At 35.7% G+C, this 12,802-nt stretch overlaps 2 long non-coding RNA genes across 3 annotated transcripts; one reads left to right on the top strand and one right to left on the bottom strand.

Moving 5' to 3' along the window:
- Positions 1 to 420: 420 nt before the first annotated feature.
- Positions 421 to 3,011, top strand: LOC135731929 (uncharacterized). 2 transcript variants are annotated; one of them, XR_010526617.2, is made up of 6 exons: positions 421 to 682; positions 1,320 to 1,465; positions 1,797 to 1,894; positions 2,035 to 2,120; positions 2,196 to 2,310; positions 2,448 to 3,011. It is a non-coding gene; the product is annotated as an uncharacterized lncRNA (long non-coding RNA). The 2 variants fall into 2 exon arrangements; XR_010526616.2 differs by having other exon boundaries at positions 421 to 1,465.
- An 8,141-nt stretch (positions 3,012 to 11,152) lies between these two features.
- Positions 11,153 to 12,180, bottom strand: LOC141282227 (uncharacterized). Its single transcript, XR_012336749.1, has 2 exons — positions 11,618 to 12,180; positions 11,153 to 11,411 (listed from the first exon to the last, which is right to left on the bottom strand). It is a non-coding gene; the product is annotated as an uncharacterized lncRNA (long non-coding RNA).
- Between the last annotated feature and the right edge of the window lie 622 nt (positions 12,181 to 12,802).

Here is a 12,802-nt window from a genome sequence, read left to right on the forward strand (position 1 = left end):
CCCAAATTACATGAGGGGGGCTGCTCTGGGTGCAGCCTAGGGACAGCAACCTGGTGGCATGACAACATTGACATTTAAATGGGTTAAACAAGTACCTATGTTTTTTTATTTGTATTATGATAAACAGGGATGACTATTTATTGGAATGCTCTACACTTTTATTAAAATTTGTTACATAAAGATTTACAACCAAGTACCCATGAAATGGTCTTGGGATTGAATCAAACATCAAGAACAGCAACAAAATGAAAATGCTTTAATTGTGTACTAGTTTTCTGTAAGTTTCCTCTTAAATATAAAGTGATTCTGCAAACATTATGATAAGAAATTCTCATGATAACAGAGGCCAAACTGTAGATGAAAGATGTTTTTGTTGCTTCAAAAGCTCAGGGCTTTTGAAAAAACAAAACTAAACACAGCATTCCCACACAGCAAAATCACCAGTGTTAAATTTTCAGGGATGGTGTTAAATACACAGTGTTGATGCTGTTTTAACACTATCTGGTAATAAAATAACACTGCCATTGCTAGGCCAGTGTTATATTCACGACAGTGTCAGTGTTAAACAAGGGTGTTATCAGATTTCACTCTGAGCGGTGTAAATCAAGCCACGCCTCCACTAAACATTTCCTGTCAGGGATTTTACCGCCATTTTCTTTCACAGGAGGACTGAAGAGATCAGGTAAATCAGTCTCATAATATTCACATGGTTTGGCTAAATTAAACTGTTATTTCTCTGTCTGACTCTACGCAGCCATATGCCAAAAAACCTAAATAAGATATTTTTCCCATTTTATTTCCCCTTTGTTCGTTATTTGGTTCAGTTTAATCAGAGCTACCTTGTGTTACGTTGTTCGTTCCCTTGTTAGTTTAGTATAAAGTTAAACTGCTAGCTAAAAGTTTAAAACCAAGAAGGGTAATTTTAACAGGAGATATGAACGAAAGAATTGAACCATGATAAAATGCGACATGCACTACAAATTGAAGGTATGAAATTAAGTTAAATGAAACGAGGTCGTTTACATGCACGTGAGTGCACGGATATCGGTTAATTATTCAAATTACTGAAAAACACGGAGAAAACCGCAACTGCATCGTCATGTGTTTTTCTAAGATGTATGCAAACAGGGGAAATATCGCCAAACCAACAATTCATTTGACCAAAACCTCACAATATATCATCATTTGTATGCACAGATTGGATGCATTGTGTGTTGTAAGCTTTTCGTGGCGCTAGATGTCAGACAGATGCAAATGGCAAATACATACGGAAGTGTAAAACGTGTATGGCGAACATTTGTTTTTTTCTGTCATTATAGATGCTAGTTTGGTGAAAGTTCACACTGAGTGCTTCAAATCATTCAGAAGAGATGCTGTTTTTAGGGCAGTTTATTAAAGAAGACCTGACATGGATGACTTCCAATGAGAAACGACTGCTAATACTTATATAAATTCATTACAGAAGGTAAGTTTATATATTTATACATATAAATCATTTTATTTGACATAACTGAACAGTTAACCAATCTTTTTAGTATATGTAGTTTTGTACATATTATTATTATTATTATTATTATTAATCTGCAAAGAAACTCACATGACCTGATGCCAACTTTAATAAAAATATATTATCTTCTCATACATCGTTTTGCTATTGATGTCATATTAAATAGCAATCAAATTGATTACTATTTTGAAAATGTATAAATGAAGATTCATATATTGTCTTGAGTGCTGTTTTTAATATAAAAAGAATGTTGAGTTTTCAGAGTCTTTATTGTCATTTTTTGTGATAGGACCCTACCAGACTATATTTGAATACGGCATACCCATGAATTCTGGAACTGTTATTCCTTAACCCAGTTTGGAGGATAAGAGCTTACCAACTAGTTATGTGAGTACACACAGTACATTTGTACTGTACACTGTCTCTAACATGATTTATTATACTGAGATGATTTTGATTCAAATAACTGTTAAAACTGCACCCTTTTTGGTATTTTCTTGACTCTTTTTGTCTTTGAAAATCTGCAGAAATATGCTGAGGTGATGTATTGCAAAATAGCCAACATACAACAATATGGATGACCCTCTGTCTGGTCAACAGGAGTTTAAATATGGTAAGTGTACATGGGTTTGCTACTTTTTTTAAAGTTTAACTGTATACTCATGGTGTTTAAATTCTGTTTTGCTAGGATGGGACAGTTATGTGGCAGCTCTTCCCTGGCTCATTCACCTCTTGCCTTCATTTGTAAAAGGAAGAAAGACTGGAGAGGGTCAATGTGCAACTGAAGCTACTGATTGTGCTGTGTAAGTTTTTTAGTATTTTGTTCTAGTTATGTATTCAGCAGTTAGTTTGCTTGCATTGTTCACCCCATGTAAATGCATACAAGTTCATAAATACACATCAAATACATTCATCAAATACACTCTTTTAAAACACTTAGGTGATGAGCATCAATCCATGCTTTGAGGGGAATGAATCAGCACAGCCATGCCTGCACTGCGTTGGGAACAGAAGTTGCATCCAGAATTTTTGCATCATTCTGGACCAAAAAGCCATTCCCTCCATGATGAAGACCACTGATGCAGCCTTCCACTACATCATGAGTAAAACAACTACAGAACTAAATACCAGGTTGGAACGTATTTAAGAAAAATGAAACGTCTTTTGAATTGAAATGTCTGTTTTGTTATGGAAAAATCTTTAGTATTGTGAAGGATAAGCATTTCTGCCTGCCAGTAAGGTAATTGCAGTGTATTTTAATGTTCAAGTTTTGAGTAGGGTGGCTAATTTTTTTTAAACTCTCATTTGATATATTAAAGACCTTATAATAAGTGGTTTTCATGTCACTGCGCTGTGGTATAAGATAACTTTCATTATTCCATACTGTATTCTGTTTCTAATTGTAGCTGAGGTATTTAAATAAGCAGTGTTAAATGCAAAGTGTTGTGTGTATCAATGTAAATATTAAATGTGATGTACTTTAATAAAAAGAGGTTTTGCAATATTTCTTGTCATTTGTCTTTTATAGAAACAACCCATTAGCAACAAAAGTGGCTATTAATCAGTATTTTAACACTTAACATTGTTGAATTCACATTACACTGGTGTTGACCTTAAATTAGGAGTGTTAATTTTTAACACTGTATTTCTGTGCCAACACCAGTGTAGTGTGGAAACAACAATGAATAGTGTTGAACAAAGTGTAAAATGTAACAATATTGAGTGTTAAATTAACATATAATGAGTGTTGTTAAATTAACACTACACTTTTGACTAAATTAACACAGTGTAGTGTGGACACATATACACACTTTTCCAGTGTTAAATTTGACACCCTGGGTGTTATTTTAACACCAGTGATTTTGCTGTGCATGGTCACCATCCAAGGTGAAGAAGGTTGTTGTCTCCTAGAAAAATGGTAACACTTCATTTTCCTTACTCGCCATCATAAACCCCAGATGTCCTTTCACAATCTCAGCTCAACATCTGGACTTAATATGCAAGAGATAGCAAAAGATAAAATGTCAGTCTATTCCTTAGTTTTGGACAATGGAATATTGTGGAAAAGGCCGGAATAATAATACTTTACAGCTCCAGACTCAATGACACCATGAGTTGTTCTTTACATTAACCACTGCATATGCCTACATATTACCATTGACATGTACAGTATAGTAAGGACACTAATGCAACTCACACTTACCTCATCATGAGTTTTTTTGCCTTTCTGGATTTTAATCACTTCTTTTTTTTGTTTGTTGGCTAAAGATTTTGGATTGAGATGGAAGAGTGGAAACAATTTCTTTTGCACTCCCTGTTTTGTTAACCGTTTTTGTCTCTTTACACTTAGTTTTGAAACTATTTTGTGTCTCATACATGCTGATAAAGGTATTTGTTTGCCAAGTGATATGATTCATGGCTTGAATCGTTTGTGTTCAAGTGTAGACAAAGTTCAAAATTTAAATCAAATTAGTGCTCATTTAAAAATTGGCCTTTGTACACATTTCGCTCTGCTGCCTAAGGCCTTTATTTTATTTTTTAGGCGTTAGCATTTAGCCACATGACATTCTGGACATAAGGTTAGCTTTGAGAATAGGCGGGTACGTGCATGACTGTTGGTCTTTAGTAAAATTAGCTCATCATATTGAGTGTTGACAGAAATGCTGAGTGCAGAGAAGCTGCAGAGGAATCCTGAAGGTGAAATGTCTCTATCTGTCAGAATGCAGGAACAGCTGCTCTTGTCAGGTAAGACCTTGTGTGGTAAATCACCAATGTGTCCTGGTGGGAGTGGCCTGCTAACTATTTTCTAATGGAGAAAGCAGACCGCGCTCCTGGACTCACTGGAGAACTGAAAGAATTCTGTTAACTGTCTCAGGACTCAAGGGGGTCAACTGTTAATCCCAACTGCATCTGCAGCAGAATGGTTTGATGAAGACAGTATTTTCTCTGAAACTGTCATGGGCTGTTTTTCTCATTTGTAATTGAGACATGTAAGTGAAAAATAATGTACATGTAGCTAGTTATTATCGCAAAATAAAACAAAAAAGAGTTTTTTTTTGCTATAACAACATGCTGGATGTACATTATCCTAATAATTACACGACTACTTGCCACACAACTGATTAGAATTATTTTTGGTGCCTTTTACATTATACATATTAGTAAGATGACTTACAGCAGAGAGATGTGAAATAATGGGTAATAATGATGTATAAGAATTTAGCAAATATTATGAATGTGTTCACAATATGCAGCAAAGCTAATAGAGTGATGAATATTCATGAACATATCATGCAATAAACATTCAACAGGCCCTGACACACAATGTTAAATAGTCACAAGGCATAGTAGTTTGTCACGTTTCTGTTTGGTGTTAAAATTAATCGTTTTTGCCCTCGCATCGTGTGATGACAAAGAGGACATGTCTCTGCCAGTTGTAATGGAAGCATTTGTGTTAGTGTAGTACTACAAATTCAACACAATCTTATGCCAATATTTACCTATTATATGCAGTTGCTTATTTGTTTGAATTCGTATGATATCATTCGTACAAGTTAGTATCTGTATTTTAGATAATCATACATTTTAAACGCTATCTGTTGCATCACAAACCATGATGCAATGTCACTGTTCTGATCTTTATGTTCTGTATGATTATTTAACTCTTTACCCGCCATTGACGAGTTATCTCGTCAATTAAGAGAAAACATTTGCACAAAAAAAAGTGTTTCTGATGAATTTTTATGTTAATCTGCAATATCGCGATTATCCACTATGGCGCACTTACCCAATTAATGAAAAAACTGAAGCCAAAATGTTATTTACAATTACTAATAACGTTAGTAAACATTAAGTAAAACGTTAGTAAATGTTAGTAAACGTTAGTAAAAGTTTAAAATGCACATAATTTTAAAATCTCTGTATTTTTTATAATCGTTCGAATCTGATCGCTAACAAAATTCCTACACAAAAATGCAATTATTTCAGCTTTTTGTTAAAAATGTGTATTTTTAAGGAAAAATATCCATATTTAAGAGTTTATAAGCAGAGAAAAGATATAGATATGCTTTGTTTGTTTATTGTTTGTTTGAAAGCAAAGGGTCTGTTCTTTCATTTGCCATATTTGTATGTTTATATATTTTTAGAGGAAAATTTTCCTGGAAAGGCATTTTGTGAAACATTTGTGAAAATCACAAAAAAATGGCTGGCGGCGAATGAGTTAAGTGTTGATTTTTGTTATTAGTATTGTTCACTTAAGTTTTGTTTTGGTATTTTATTTTGTAATGTGTAAAGATCTCTATTCTATTCTACTGTACAATTCATATTGATCCCAGGCTTGCAATAATAGAGATTTGTTTTATATAAGGTGCTTTAACTGATATTTACTGAACATTATATTCATATTGTGACTCTTTATGACTCAAATATTTCAGCTATGGATATTAAAGAATACTGTACTTATTCTATATTAGGGGCAGTAGTTCTCCAGGGCTCTTGTGGTCTCCATCCAGACCCAGAAAGTAAGTCCGGATAGAGAGGCACATGGTGACCATGTGGAGGCCACCTTATCTCAAGTTCAAAGAAATGAAGAAGGCCAAAAAAAGTTCGCTCAACCTTTGAATATGCTTTCATGATAAAGGTCTGTTTGATAGAGTGTTGGCTAGATTGCTCAAGAGCAAAGGTCCTTGAGGAGATATGCTAGGACCTCCTTACTGAGTGATGAAAGCTGGGGCCTCTGCTCTTTTTTGGAATTGTATGCCGGGGCTTCACTCCCATGGCCCATCCAAAGGCTTGCACACGGACAGCTTTGTTTTAAATCAACTTTTCCCAATGCAAATACAAATTACAATCATGACACTGAAAACTTGCAGTCCTAAATTTGAAACAACACACGGTGACAAAGTAATGGATTCCTGAAAGCGGAAGACTAAACACCAACTGTATTGCAAACGTTTCTTGGCACCTATTTACTTTTTTCAGTGCAATAAGTCTTTATCATTTCAGAACTGCTGTTAAAAACAGGCCATACTAATACATAAAACTTTCCTTGATAGATAAAAAGCCGAAGTATGGTCCACTTTTTACACGTATGTATGCAAGAGTACACGTATAATGCATGTGACTTAATTTTTGTCATCAGAAGAGTGCACGCGTACTGTACACGCACTGCTGGATTTTTGAAACCCTGTGGACATTGTACGTGTAGGTCCCGCATGCACATACAGGACAATTTAGTATGTAACCCAGGAGATGCACTACATTTTTGTTGTAATGTTGCAAGGCTGTGCATTCAACTGTGTGCGTACGTTCGCGTACATGTTAAAAGCAGACTATATGTGAGCTAAAGGGTTTACAAAATGTCCATAGGCATATATCCACATTAGAATAATGTATTGTTAATCATTTTACATTTGCTCCTAACTGTATGCAAAGTACTTACCTTAGAGTCCTTTAGCAACAACAACAATAATTTTTTTTCTATCTTTCATTAAAAAAAAAAACCCACCATACAGTGAAATAACCCATTTGGTGTAATAACCCTTATTACATATGTTTATACAAATGCTTTAGTTATTCTTGAGCCGCCTAATACATTCCCTAAATTACCTGTTTTTATTTTTTGCACAATGACCAACTTGTTTAATTTTAAAGAATTTGGTCCTCATAAAACTAAATGTGACCGTGGACCAAAAAAAAAAAAAAAAAGAGTCATAAGAGTTTAACAGTTAAATGTAGCAATACATCAAAATTAAAGATTTTTCTTTTATGCCAAAAATCTTAAGGATTTTAAAAAAAGATTGTTTCTTCTATTATATTATAATGTTATCGTTAAAGTGTGAACAGCTCTTAAAAATTGTAAATTATTATACATCATATTATCCTTTTTATGACTTTTTATAAACATATAATTGAAAACTAAGGTTTTAGTGTCATTTCATGACAACTTTACATGCATTTAGCATTTTTGCAGCTAGATGTGCTTGTGAAATGGTCGTCCAATAAGACAAATGACACTTCTGTCAACTGACCTGAAACTCTCTCATGCCCCAGGCCATCCGTTTTGTTGAGGCCTGAACAAGCAGAGGCCAGCGGTCTGATATTATCCAGTCATCTGCCCCATCCACACGCCTCCATGTTGACAGATAAACCGTGCCTCTGCTGGCCTCATCCATCTTCATTGAGCCTAAAAGATTGACGGTAAGTATGTCTGATAGTGTAGAACAGAAGAAGCTCTGGACTCTTCCAGTGTTATCTCAGGCTGCCTAGGTTTCCTTGTTCAGAGGAAGCACTGTTTTCATGGACTCTCTGTGTATGTGTGTGCTTTTGTTCGCATTGACTTCTGTAACCCACTAGACTTTCAGTCTCCACGCATCATCAAAATCTGTCAATTATATATTGACTTTGAAAGTACCATCAGTAACCACATTTTGTCTGTTTGGATCTCCTTGGTAAATGCTAAAGTTTAGGTGATTCCCTTAAAATGTGTTCACAATCTGTGATATAGCTGAATAAATGAAGTTAAAGACTAAAATAATAATAATAATAATTTCTCCTCCAGATGCATTATTGGCAATGCCTGAGAAATGTCTGTTTTGTGTGTATAAAAAACAGCCATGTTGTTTAGGGACAAGCCAGTGAATCAAATTTCTCTCCAGGGGTTGTTAAATATCCCCCAGCAGGCCACTGCAGCGCCACACTGCATTCCACCAAGTTAAACCCCAGCTAGGGGCCAAGAGTGTAAAGCTCACTCCTTTTACGTACACCCAAATACATCCCAGAGGCTAAAGACATAAACCTTTGCCTTCCATGGATAGGAACACCTGTTTGCCCTTTTGACTTTCAATAATGAAAAGAAAAAATTAAGGTGCTGTAAGTGATCTTAACATTTTGCTAACCTCCACCAGACCATGAAATAGGCCAGCTCTTTCACCAAAGACATGTCAGAGAACCACTATGCAATCAATAAAAGCCTTTCTTTCTTATAATGATGTAATGTCTTGAAAGAAATGAAAGACACGCAATCCCTTTCCTTATAGGCATATTGATTATTTTAGCTTTAGCCGGGCTGGTCAATGCTTCTTATAGCCAGTGATGTCATGCTGGTGTTAAAACTCAAATTAGATGTGCTTCTTAGGCCAAAGACCGAGGAATCTGCCGTGACAGCTGTGTGAACCATCTGAATCACTCTTAACTTATCTTTATTAAAAACAGACACATCGCTTACTAGTAAACTATAAATAACATCTTTTTGTAAATGTGTGGGTTAGAACAATGCCTTATAAATATTTCCATATTAACTAGTGAGGAAACATTTGGCAAATCTATAGCAGTGGTTCTCAAACTTTTTCCGCGTGCGGCCCCCCTTGTGTACAGTACGTTCCTTCATGGCCCCCCTAAGAAAATGTATGACAAAAACCTGTTCTAAAATTGTACATTTTAATTAAACAATACATATTAAGTTATACAAAGTAGTGTTGTTGGTTAGTAGCCTTATTTTTTTATTACACAGAATTCATGATAAATTAATGTATTTTATAAAATGTCATAAAACTGGGGCCCCCTGGCACCATCTCGCACCCCGGCCCCCAGTTTGAGAACCACTGATCTATAGGCTACCCTCAATATTGAGCAATATAGGAGCAATGTTTGAGCAATTAAAGAATAACAACACATTAGCCGTTTTTTTTTTCAAAATGACTCTCTGTTTTGGGACCGTATTTCATTTATTAAAGCGTTAATTTAACTAAAGGTGTTTTCAGAGAGGCTGATCTCATGAATTTCCGTGGGATAGTCCCAGAATTTTTTGCTCATTTTTCCATAGCATTCTGACGGATCTCCACATTTTTCCGTGGCCCTGCTACGGACTGTCTTTTTCCGTGGCATTCTCATGGATTGGTTACTCAACTGTTTTGTCCTATTTTCTTACCATTTTCACTTCAGTTTAGGGTTAGATTTACATAAAATGACATCCCTTCCCACACCCAACTCTAACCCCAACGCCAGGCAACAATTGTTTAAAGTTTAGAAAATATGAAAGAATACATAAAAAAATAGTATAAAACGAATAGTTAAAGTGACGCAACTAACGCAAACACCAAATCTAACCCTAAACCGAAAATGGTTTGAAAATAGGAAAAAGCAGTTGAGTAACCAATTTGTGACAATAACATGGAAAAAGACAGTCCGTAGCAGGGCCACGGAAAAATTAGGATATCCGTGAGAATGCCACGGAAAATGAGCAAAAAATTCTGTGACTATCCCATGGAACTTTGTGAGATCAGGTTGTTTCAGACCTGTAGATCGATTGCTTTGTTCAGAAACCAGGGGTTAAATAACGGTTGCAAAAAAAAATTCAAACAATTTAGCAATTTCATGTTGGCTCAGTTCGCATTCACAAGGCAATATTTTCAAACTAACCAGACTTTATGAATACAAGTCATGTGCGAGTAAACTCTCCTTTAATTGGTGATCTGTTTATTTTCAGAGATTCCGCTCAAAGTTGTCCGTCAGGATTGACAGACAGCAGCTTTCGGGATTATTGTGTGGCTTTTTTTGGTAACTGTGGTTATATTACTTCATTATTGTAAGCATGAATCAAAACTTAGGCGGGACAACATTCTTATCAAGTACCTATTGCGGAGAAGAGCAATTACAAGACATTTTATAAGGAATAGGTGCACTTTGGTTTTGAATGACACTGACGTGCTCACCAGAACTCGTCACCAAAGGCCTGTCATACTCTGTTCAGGGTTAAAAACGCAATAAGATAGCCTGTTCGTTGCTCCGTTGGGTCAGATTGGTTTTAGACTTATACCGAACCGCTCCAGGGTTCGTTTGCAACCGAGGGAGTAAACGCATCAGGTTCCGGAACAAAGGCTCAGGTCTGAAAACACCATAAGAATAAAACTTGGTAACACTTTATTTTACGACCCGCAAAGTACCGCGTAATTAAACCGAATTTACAGCGTACCTATTTGTAACAACAGAGTACCTCTACAGTACGTACTTGTAGTTATAAGGGAATAATATTTTAAGTTTGGGGTAATAAGGGGGTAAGAATATATGGAAAATTATTCTCTAAGTATTTCATAACTACAGGGTACATATTGTAATATTACGTGGTATGTATGACTTACGTCTATGGGTAATATGGTCTATGTGTAATAGGTTTTTTTTTTTCATATTTGCTACTTACCTGATGAAGTGTTTTGTATAGCCTACAGTTGATGTCTACAAGCCACGTCGGCAAATAAAATATAACACACAATAAAAATAATAGCAACTTGTACCTCTTTGATCTGTATATGTATACAGGAGTTACCAGGTAACTCTTATATTTGCGGGCTGTAAATTGAAGTGGGGCTTATTCCCCGATTGTTCTGTATATGTACCAGGTAACTCTTATATTTGCGGGCTGTAAATTGAAGTGGGGCTTATTCCCCGATTGTTCTGTGTATGTACCATGTAACTCTTATATTTGCGGGCTGTAAATTGAAGTGGGGCTTATTCCCCGCTTGTTCTGTGTATGTACCATGTAACTCTTATATTTGCGGGCTGTAAATTGAAGTGGGGCTTATTCCCCGCTTGTTCTGTGTATGTACCAGGTAACTCTCATATTTGCGGGCTGTAAACTAAAGTGGTGCTTTGTTCACCTCTTGTTAATAAATGTTATAGGGTAAATACCATAAACATACAGAATATTGTTATTTTTATTTTAAAACAACTTATTTCAAAACATCTTTAAAACACTATAATTAAGCCAACACTTAATGTTTATTATCACATAACTTTTATTTAAAATAAAAAGTCATGACAATTTTTCATTGTTTTTGCGGCTTGGCTTCCTCTGTTGGTGTTCTTGTCCACTCGGATGATGAGTTGATGTCGTCTCACAAATGCTGTTCTGCATTACATATAAAAAAACATAAATGAAAGCCTTCAGTAAATGTTTCTTCACTGTGCCTTGACAGAAACAGAGTTTTCTAAGCCAGTTACGTTTATAAATTTTAGGCTTACTTATGTGCTAGCTAACCTGCTACCGTTAGCTAGCAACTTTCTTGAAAAACATTGTTTGAAATGCGTGAGTCATGTATTAAAAAAACCAGTCACCTTATCCAGCATGCGGAACCTGCTAACATCACTCGCAGCCGTACTCCACAGTGTAGAACGTTTTTAAAACCTCTTAAAGAAATTTCACCTCAGGATTGCGTTCCAGCAAACCTCCTGCAGACGACCGCGCGCTCTACACCTGCGCAGTAGCCTACGCATGTAGTCGTCTTTTGCTTTAGCGGGAGCTGATATCTGCTGTTGTTTCATTCTGGTTTGCCATTGCATAAATTATATTTGGCTAAAATACTTGTGTTTACAGTAAATAAATTGCAAAGCACCACTTCAAATATGTCCGCAAATGTAGGAGTTTCCTGGTAAATAGGGAATAAGTTGCTATTTTTATTGTACTTACCTTAAAAAAAAGATAACCACATTAAATCAGCTTGACTTTTGTTATTAAAAGCAAGTCATATAGGCTACTAAAATAAAAGTGATATGCTGTTATATTTATTTGCCGATGTGGCTCGTAGACATTGACTGTATACAACATTCAGTAGTCAATATGAAAAATTCACAATAAAAAATAAATAAAACATAATTTCCCCATAGACTTGACTAAGTCATACATACCACGTAATATTACAATAGGTACCCTGTTGTTATAAAATACTTAGAGTATAAATAATTTATAATTCTTCATATTCTTACCCCCTTATTACCCCAAACTTTAAATATTATTCCCTTATACCTACAGGTTACCTACCCTGTTGTTACAAATAGGTACGCTGTAAATTCGGTTTAATTACGCGGTACTTTGCGGGTCGTAAAATAAAGTGTTACCATAAAGATATTTTTTGTGAAATCCTAGACCTAAAGCTTTCTGAGCACCTATATACAGTTTCTTTCGACACACGTGCGGTGGCACGATTACACTGAATGTCAGAATGGGAAAGAAAGGTGATTTAAGCAATTTTGAGCGTGGCATGGTTGTTGATGCCAGACGGCCAGTCTGAGTATTTCATAATCTGCTCAGTTACTGGGATTTTCACGCACAACCATTTCTAGGGTTTACCAAGAATGTTGTTAAAAAGTTAAAACATCCAGTATGCTGCAGTCCTGTGGGCGAAAATGATGCTAGAGGTCAGAGGAGAATGGGCCGGGTGATTCAAGTTGATAGAAGAGCAACTTTGACTGAAATAACCACTCATTAAAACCAAGGTATGCAGCAAAGCATTTGTGAAGCCA

Source organism: Paramisgurnus dabryanus, chromosome 5 (genome assembly GCF_030506205.2).
Source record: "Paramisgurnus dabryanus chromosome 5, PD_genome_1.1, whole genome shotgun sequence".
In the NCBI taxonomy this organism is placed as follows: Eukaryota; Metazoa; Chordata; class Actinopteri; order Cypriniformes; family Cobitidae; genus Paramisgurnus; species Paramisgurnus dabryanus.